Here is an 8,396-nt window from a genome sequence, read left to right as displayed (position 1 = left end):
TTATACTACAGGAACAGGGTAGGGGTTGGTTTGGAGACCCGTGTTTATTGTACATTTAAAATCCCCACACAATCTAATGGAGCCATCGGATTTCAAAGGAATCACAATGGGGGGGTCTCCCATTTGGAGTAATCCATGGGCTCTAACACCCCTTGGGCAATCAACTTGTCTAGTTCAGCATCCACCTTTGGACATAGGACCAGGGGAACCCTCCTGGGCTTGAGATGGATGGGAGTGATCTGAGGGTCCAAATTAAAACTAAAGGGGGTCCCCTTATAATCACCTAATGACCCATTAAAAACGGCAACAAACTCCTTAGTCAGGCCTTCAAAATCGTCAAGACCCGTAGTTGCATGCACCCCAGCGACACTGAGGCCCAGGGCATCAAACCAGTCCAGGGCCAGTAGACTGGGAGGTTGCCCTGGATGATGATGAGGGGAAGCCTGCCCTCAAACCTCATAGTGACCACTTGGAACCGGCCACTATCTACTACTGGAATATAGTTCCCCTGATAGTCCCGCAACTTAACAAAGCGCTTGACAGGCGCTTCTTTGATGGGGAAGGCACCAAATGCTTAATAGATAGATAGATATTATTTAGACTAGGATACAATAGACTTTAAAGAGCCAGTGTCCACCTCCATGCGACAGGGCTTGCCCTTGAGTTGGATGCTGAGATAAATTTTATTTCCTGATGTCATGTTGGTCTGGCTGTTTGGCAGGACAACCTGCCACTGTTCACGAAAAAATGCAGAACAGTCCTCCGAGGTGTGGTAAGACTGTGACTTTGGCTTGCGAACGGTCAGCTGGTTAACTTTGAGGAGGAGATGGTGCACAGCACACCTTAGCCAATATTCTTTTTTCCACAGTTGTGGCAAATAGCTGATTTGAAACGAGACCAGGCACGGGCATGGTTCCCGCCACAACCAGCACAGTGGTTCTGATGTAATTTCATTCGTGAGTGCCCTGCTCTGCTGCCTGCTGTCTTGAGATGGTCAACGCCAACCTCATCGGTGTCAGACAAAGAATGTTTGTCCACCTCCCCGTGATGAATAGGTACGGTAGTAGATGGTAACTCAGGGAGCGCTGCAGCTTGACCCCTTTCAATCTCAGCAGAGGACTTGTTGGACATCTGAGAGGCACGAGCCTCATCTAACGCTGCTTGCAGGCTGAGCTCAGAATGAGCCAACAAACAGCGACATAGCCTCGAATTGGTCACCCTGCATACGAATTGCTGCAGTAGGGAGTCATCTAGATTAGGAAAATTGCAATGCAACTCCGTAGCCCTGAGGGCGGCCATGTACTGGTTCACTGACTCCCACTCTTTTTGCAGCCTTTGTTGTAATGTATAGCGCCTAGCTATGCGAGATGGAGCTGGGGCATAATGGTTCTGCAGTCTTGCCAACAGAGTCTCCCATGATAGGGACTGGACTGGTTGCAGGGCGGCCAAACCCCTGGCTGTTCCGAACATCTTGCACCCACAAGCATTCAGGAATTGGTCTCTCTTTCCATCACTGGGCAAGTTAACCAGATTGTTTGCCTTGAGGAAACATTCAAAATGGTCAATGTATGCCTCCCAGGACTCTTAACCTGGTGCAAATGGTGTTCAAAGTGGCCATTCTGAGAAAAACACATTCTGAGCCGAAAAGCCTTGTGTTAATAAAAAAAAACTTTCTTACATGATACAGCCCTTCTTATGTCTCAGAATATCCCACCCTCATCACCAATAATATATTTGAAGGGGTGGCAATGACTGAGGCAAGGCAGTGACTTGGATAACAAGGCTTTATTACAACAGCTAACACAACAGCAACTCCAGAACCAACAAGTTGAACAGTTCCCGCTTGACAGCAATTTATATACAGGCTGTCCCACGGGTAGCCAATCACTGCGCAGTAACTTTCCCACTCTTGCCGCGTGCGCACCTTGACCAATGGCGAGACTCAGAGACGGAGCCACATCTCCGAAGCTAAGACATAACAGGGAGGCAATGGAGATTTTGCAGTATCCTTCCCCTGCCACGCCCACAAGCCACACCCACCAAGCAATGCCATACCCACAGAACCCGTAGTAAAAAAAATTGAATCCCACCATTGATTTAAATTGAGTGCCAGTTGTCAAAAACTTTTTTTAAAGATTCTCACAAGATCTAACTAAGTAAGAGGAATACAATGCTTATTGGTCAGCTGCAAAATGCATTTTTAAGGAGGCTACAATGCTTGCAAATAGAGTTAGGTCACAATGAAACTTTTTAAAAATTATAAACAAACTATAAAGTATTAATACAGTACAGGTTTATAAAATTTGGAAATGCAGTTACTGGTTCTGTTGCAGCAGATTGAGGTTTCCTTGATCAATCTACTTACGAAAGACCAGGACTCGAGACCACGAAGGTGGAAGAGAAACAGGTTTATTGATGCATCGAGTTCAGCGTGCTCACACACCAAAATCTGAACTGCCTAGGCTACGCTCTGGGCAGTGATTTTATACCTTTAATCAAACTTCGTCAATCAGAAGGTGTTACGATAGGCATATTCATATAGATTGTCCAAGCCCCCTGCTTAGGACAGGGAAGTACATTTTGGAAAAGTACAGAAGCAGAAATGAATCTTAAAAGTCTTAAAAACAGGAAAGTAAAAATGCCGAGGTGATTCTTACATTATTCTGTAATATTGCTATTCTCAGTATCTTACACCCATGTTGATTTCCTATGCCATCCTTGTGCAGTAACTTGCGACATGTTCCAGTAATATTTGCAATACTTATGAGGAAGTTTGAAGTAAAGTGCACTAAAGCTAAATGTCAAGCTAATATGAAGTTATAGTTTTCAGCATACTAAGGGCCACTCAACCTGGCAGACCCCTGGTGGGTATTACCTGTGTACCCCCTCCTGCCTCAGTTCAAACAATTTTTATACAATTCAGAGAGTTAGATTTTAAATTGTCTTGTTTTCCTCTTCCTCATTTCCTTTTAGAATTCTTAAATTTAACAGATTAACAGAGTTGGAAAGGACCTTATAGGTCAGCGATGGCGAACCTTTTTTGGCTTGTGTGTCATAAAAGGGAGGAGTGCAGGGGGGGTTCTGTGCAGGTGTGCCACACCCATAATGCAATGCATGACCTCCATGCGTGCATGACAGGCGCCCCCGACATTTTTGCATGCTTTTTTTGCCCTCCCCAAGACACTTCCAGTTTGCTCGTAGGGTCGTTTTTAGTTTTCTGGAGCCTTCAGGGAAGCCTCCTGAAGGCCCCTGAAGGCTCCAGAGGGCTTAAACCAGCCCTACGAGCAAACCGGAAGTCCGTTCCTGAACTTCCGGTTTGCCCATAGGGCCGGGTTTTTGCACTTTGGAGGCTTCAGGGAATAGCAATAGCAGGTAGCAATAGCAGTTAGACTTATATACTGCTTCATAGGGCTTTCAGCCCTCTCTAAGCTGTTTACAGAGTCAGCATATCGCCCCCACAGTCTGGGTCCTCATTTCACCCACCTCAGAAGGATGAAAGGCTGAGTCAACCTTCAGCCAGTGAGATTAGAACCACTGAACTGCAGATAACAGTCAGCTGAAGTGGTCTGCAGTACTGCACCCTAACCACTGCGCGACCTCGGCTCCTGAAGCCTCCGGTGGGCCTCTGAGGGAGGGCGGGGGAAGCTGTTTTTGCCCTCCCAGGTTCCTATAAAGCCTTTGGAGCCTGGGAGGGCGAAAAATGGCTTTAAAAAAGGCTTAACTTACCTGGCCAGCGCGCACATGCGCGCTGGCCAGCTAACTGGGCAACGCCTCACATGCCCTGACAAATGACTCTGTGTGCCACCTGTGGCATGCATGCCATAGGTTTGCCATCCCAGTTATAGGTCATCTAGACCAACCCCCCTCTCAAGCAGGAGACCCTACACTAAGGTGACCAGATTTTCAGATTGGTAAAGAGGGACACCTTTGACCGGGGGGGGGGGGAGGGAGCTGGCCGTGGTGGTTACTGCCAGCCCGCAGCCTCGCTAGGGACGTCTGGTCACCTTAATTATACACATCCTCTCTCTCTATCCATCCATCCATCTGTCTGTCTATCTGCCTGCCTATATGTCTATCTAGTTATGGTATCCCTCTCCCTCTTTCCCCCTCTCTTTCTCCATCCATCTATCTGCCTGCCTACCTACCTCTCTCTCTCTCTTTCTCTCTATCCATCCATCTATCTGCCTGCCTATGTGCGAAGTACCCATGGTTCGCCCATGAGGCCAATGTTGAGAAAAGACATGGATACGAGCTTTCTCGGGATGGGACGACCGAGATTGGAGTCTGGTAGCCCCTTTTATTGAGATAGGACAAAGGCAGGAGGAGCAATCAGCATGTGATTAAAAACAGCCTGTCAAACTACAATTGCTAATCTACTGCTCAGGGAAGTTCTGTCTATATATGGTCAAATCCTGGGCGTCATTGGGTAAGGCACATCTAGAGCGAACTATCAGGATGTTATGTTACGAACTATCAGGATGTTATGGAGTTTGTTTTTTCCTGTGTGGCTCAGCGTGGCTGTGCATGCCCTGTTATGCACTGGGCCATGGGTGACCGCCACACCTACACAAGGAGTTATATGACAACATCTCCTACTTTTTTCTTTTTTGTCAAAAAGACTTTTCCTCTTCATCTGACAGGGCTGCTAACAGTGCTTTTTGTTGCTGCAAAATAATTCGACCGGGAGTTTAAAAACAATGGAGAATAACTTGATGGCGGAAATGCCATTTGCTGAAGCAGATATTGAACTTGAACCTAGCACCTCGAGCAAATCTAAACCATCTGTTAAAAAGAAAAGGAAGAAAATAGCAGGAAAGGGGAGTGAAGAAGACAGCACAATAACAAAGAAAAAGAAAAACCAAGACAGACCCAATTATTTCATTTCTGTTCCAATCACAAATCCAAAGATGGAAAACAAACTGTGGAGTGCAAGAAAAAAGAATTAAAAAGGGGGGAGTCAATCCATGATCTCAGAAATGCTGTTTTACACCCCTGAAGGAGGAGGGGGCCTTGAAAGTCCAGGCAAGACCCGGCGTTGAAACCCAGCAGAAAGTCCAGGTGGGCATCGTCCCCCTCGGCAGCCCCGCTGTCGAGGTAAACCAAGGAGGTCGTCCATCATCTGTCCTGGCTCAGGGGTAGACTCGGGGGCCCGGGTAAGGCTCCCCGCCACACCAGAAATCGGGAACCTGCGGGGTCTCCAGCAGCCAGAGAGCCCACAGAGGGCCGGTTGCGGGTGGGAGGCTCTGCCCGTTGGCCAGCTGGTAGTAGTGGCAGTCGTGTCCACGGGCCGGGTTGTAGGGCGGTGCCAGGATGTCGAGGAAGGCGGTGGGCCTGGCACCCTTGGCCGCGATCTGGTGCAGGTTGTCCCGCTGCGGAGAGAGCAGGCAGGGCGGCGCGGAGGCCGTGTAGAGGCAGTGCGAGCAGAGAAGGCGCACAAGCAGCGAGGGCGGCCGGGACAGGAGGCGGCCTCGGAGGTGTCGGCGGAAGTGGCAGCATCGGGGGCGTCCTGGGGCTCCTCGGGCTGCTCGTCGAAGCAGGCGATGCAGAGGGCGCGTAGAGGACCTTCAGCAGCTCCTGTATGCCCGGGTGGTCGTGCAGAGGGATGCAGGCGCCGGCGCGGAGCATGAAGACGCCCATGCTGAAGCGCGCCATCTCACAGATGTGCGTGTAGCTGACGGGCGGCTTTTCCGGGGGTATGGGAAGCGGGCGATCTGCCGCTTGAGAGATTGCAATGGAGAATTTGATGATATCCCGAAGCTCCTGCAGGTGCGCAGCCTGAGCCTTCGAGAAGCCCGAGCCCATTACTCACGATTTGGGAGGGTGCTCCGTTCGCTGACGGCCGGCCCTGGATGCGACACTTTGCCCAGTCGGGGGTGAGTGAAGGGCGGACGACACAGGTAATCATGTCGGGGTCACCAAATGCGAAGTACCCGTGGTTTGCCCATGAGGCCAATGTTGAGAAAAGACACGGACACGAGCTTTCTCGAGATGGGACGACCCAGATTGGAGTCTGGTAGCCCCTTTTATTGAGATAGGACAAAGGCAGGAGGAGCAATCAGCATGTGATTAAAAACAGCCTGTCAAACTACAATTGCTAATCTACTGCTCAGGGAAGTTCTGTCTATATATGGTCAAATCCTGGGCGTCGTTGGGTAAGGCACATCTAGAGCGAACTATCAGGATGTTATGTTATGAACTATCAGGATGTTATGGAGTTTGTTTTTTCCTGTGTGGTTCAGCGTGGCTGCGCATGCCCTGTTATGCACTGGGCCATGGGTGACTGCCACACCTACACAAGGAGTTATATGACAACATATCTGTCTATCTAGTTATGGTCTGTCTGTCTCTCTCTCTCTCTCCCTCTCCCTCCCTCATCTCATTATCATCTATCTCAGTGTTTCTCCACCTTGAAGACTTGAAAGTACTGGGAGTTGAAGTCCACACACTTTCAAGTCTCCAAGGTGGAGAAACACTGATCTATCTAATTAATATAATTATTTCTCCCTCTCTTTTTCACTCTCTCTCGAAAGAAAAGTCTTTTCTTACCCCCACATCAGAGGGGCGAGTGAAAGAAAGAACTTTACCCCACTGATTAAAGTAATTTCTTCACCCGCAGACCTGCTGCCGCACTGGTTCCTTCGCGCCCTGCGCAGTTTCTCGCACACAGGATGGGCGTGACCTGGGAGACACAGGGAAACTCTGCGAAGGAACCAGCACGGCTGCGGCGGCATTGGGAAGGTGCTGCCCCCGGAGCCCAAGGGTGGGCAGGCTGGCGAGCGGGCGCCTTTCTCGCACACAGGGAGCTGAATCCTTTTGAGAGGGGACGGGCACGACCTGGGAGACACAGGGGAACTCTGCAAAGGGGGAGAAGGAGAGGAGGGCCGTCTCCTCCCCCCAGCCACCCTACTGTGGAGAGATAAAGGCTAGTGGAGGAGGCGGGGCGGGGGGGGGAAGCCAGACCGCGGCCTCCCTAGGGAAGGCCTTCGCAAGGGAAGGCCTTCCCTTGCTAAAGGCCACTGCCTCCCACCCGAAGCGGCGAAGCCTCCCGATTCCCACCGGTACCGTTACTCACCAGTTAAGCAGCAAGCAAACGGCGAAGATGAAATGAAATGGAGACTCGCGTGGTGTGCTAAGTGTGCTTAAAATTTTCCATCCCAGCCAGCTCACTGATTGGCTGGAGTCCAGGCCAATCAGTGAACAGCAGGCTGGGCTGGCTTAGATTTTTAGTGTAGAACGGAACGAGCGAGCAAGCTAGCAGCTGATGGGCGGGGGAGCGACCGAGCTGTAAGCGCCAAAATAAAGCGGGTTTTTTTGAGAAAGGCCCGGGACGCGGGAAAAATTATGAAAAGGCATGCCTGTCCCGCCAAATGCGGGACATCTGGTCACCCTACCCTACACCATTTCTGACAAATGGCAGTCCAATCTCTTCTTGAAAGTCTCAAGTGATGAAGCTCCCACAACTTCTGAGGGCAAGCTGTTCCATTAGTTGCTTGTTCTCACTGTCAGAAGGTTCCTCCTTATTTCTAGGTTGCATCTCTTCTTGGTCACTTTCCATTCATTATTCCTTGTCTGGCATTCAGGAAAATAGCTTGACCCTCTCTGTGTGGCAACCCCTCAAATAATCGAACAGTGCTATTATGTCTCCCCTGGTCCTTCTCTTCACTAGATTAGCCATGCCCAGTTCATGTAACCATTCTTCATATGTTTTAGTCTCCAGTCCCCTAACCATCCTGGTTGCTCTCCCCTGAACTTTTTCTAGTCTCAACATCTTTTTTATAGTGTGGTGACCAAAACTGGATGCAGTACTGTATGATCTTACTAGGGCTTTATAGGGTGGTATTACCTCACTTGATCTTGATTGTATATCTCTGTTAATGCAATTTAGGATTGCATTAGCTTTTTTGGCTGCCGCTGCACACTGCTGGCTCATATTTAGCTGGTTGTCCACTAAAACACCAAGATCCCTCTCACAGTCACTGCTATTAAGCCTGGTTTTACCCAGTTTATATGTGTACTTTTGGTTTTTCTTACCTAAGTGTAGGAGTTTATTTTTCTCTATATTGAATTTCATTTTGTTAGATAGGGCCCAGTATTCAAGTCTGTCAAGATCCTTCTGGATCTTGAGCTTTATCTTGTAGGGTGTTAGCTATTCCTGCCAGCTTAGTGTCATCTGCAAATTTGGTAAGTTTCCCTTATATTCCCTTATCTAAGTCATTTATGAAGATATTGAATAGTTTTGGGCATTCCATTCTCCAATTCAAAGTGCTGTCTATCCCACTTTTTTCTATCTTATGAAGAATTAGGTTGTGGTCTACTTCGTTGAATGTGTGTCTGAAGTATAAGTATATTATGGTCACAGTATTTCACTGGTCTACTCATTTAGTCACTATGTTGAA

General features: G+C 48.8%; 1 pseudogene; it reads right to left on the bottom strand.

Annotated features, from left to right (window-relative positions):
- Positions 1-5,129: 5,129 nt before the first annotated feature.
- On the bottom strand, positions 5,130-5,802 carry LOC148044433 (2-aminoethanethiol dioxygenase-like; annotated as a pseudogene).
- Positions 5,803-8,396: the final 2,594 nt, after the last annotated feature.

This window comes from Thamnophis sirtalis, unplaced genomic scaffold (genome assembly GCF_051295495.1).
Source record: "Thamnophis sirtalis isolate CommonGarterSnake01/CBP01778 unplaced genomic scaffold, rThaSir2_p1.2 scaffold_8, whole genome shotgun sequence".
NCBI classification, from domain to species: Eukaryota; Metazoa; Chordata; class Lepidosauria; order Squamata; family Natricidae; genus Thamnophis; species Thamnophis sirtalis.
This window is presented reverse-complemented; position numbering and strand designations above follow the sequence as displayed.